Below are 1292 nucleotides of genomic sequence, written 5' to 3' on the forward strand. Positions count from 1 at the left end.
GGATTGGAGGAGTCAGAAATCCATCTCTTCACCAAGCATTTGTAATTCCCTCCTGAAAGATTTATTCAGTTAGATTTTGAAGGTTGTCTGGGCTTCAGGAGCACTCTTATTAGAGTGCTAGTCCCTTTTAAAGGATAATACTCTGGGCTTTTTACCATCAGGTAGAAAATGACAGATAACTGAAAAATGATGAAAAAGTGCTTTTACATCAGATGTCCACACTCTGTCAACAAGAATTCACAATCATTTGTATTCATGTCCAAAATAAAGAAGGAAGTCTTTTCAGGACTACTTTCAAAGCTCCTAAACAGGAATGCTGAATCACATCTCACCCCCTTCTCTTCCATATTCCCCACCAGCATTTTCCAGACTTACTTAATAACAAGAATGATACCAGGCACCTATCAAATGCAGAGTCCTAGGCCCTCACTGGACATACCTATTCAGAATTTGTAGATGAGGCCTAGGGATCTATATTTTTATAGCACTTTAGAGGCTTTGATTGTCAGTCAAATTTAGCATACACTATTCTGAAATCATCAATTTCCCACCCTTTTCCCCATTAAATAATTTTTAATGCCCTACTGAGACTTGGGCATGGAAGTAGGCTTGAGCACCAATAAGCAGTATGATCTTTAACAAGCCATTTCCATTGCTTAGTCCTTACCCTAGTATTCTCATTTAGAAAATGGTGTCATTTCCTTTTTATTTTATTTTTTTATTTTAATTGTTGTTTGAGTACAGTTTTCTTCCTTTTACCCCCATCCCAGCCTACCTCCCCAGCCCTCTCCCTTGTTATTGTCCATGTGTCCTTTATACTTGTTCCTACAAACCCTTCCCCTTTTCCCCTGAAATTCCCTCCCTTCTCCCCTCTGGTCACTGTCAGTCTGTTCTCTATTTCAGTGTCTTTGGTTACATTTTGCTTGTTTGTTTGTTTTGTTGATTAAATCCCTGTTAAAGGTGAGATCATATGGTATTTGTCTTTCACTGCCTGGCTTATTTCATGTGGCATAGTGCTTTCCAGTTCCATCCATGCTGTTGCAAACCATAGGAGCTCCTTCTTTCTTTCCACTGCATAGAATTCCATTGTGTAAATGTACCATAGTTTTGGGATCCACTCATTTACTGATGGGCACCTAGGTTGCTTGCAACTCTTGGCTATTGTAAATTGTGCTGCTATGAACATTGGGGTGCATAGGTTCTTTTGGATTGGTGTTTCAGGGTTCTTAGGATATAATCCTAGCAGTGGAATTGCTGGGTCAAAAGGCATGTTCGTTTTTAGTTTTCTGAGG

Source organism: Sturnira hondurensis, unplaced genomic scaffold (assembly GCF_014824575.4).
Source record: "Sturnira hondurensis isolate 20B ecotype Veracruz unplaced genomic scaffold, ASM1482457v3 Scaffold0023495, whole genome shotgun sequence".
Classification (NCBI taxonomy): domain Eukaryota; kingdom Metazoa; phylum Chordata; class Mammalia; order Chiroptera; family Phyllostomidae; genus Sturnira; species Sturnira hondurensis.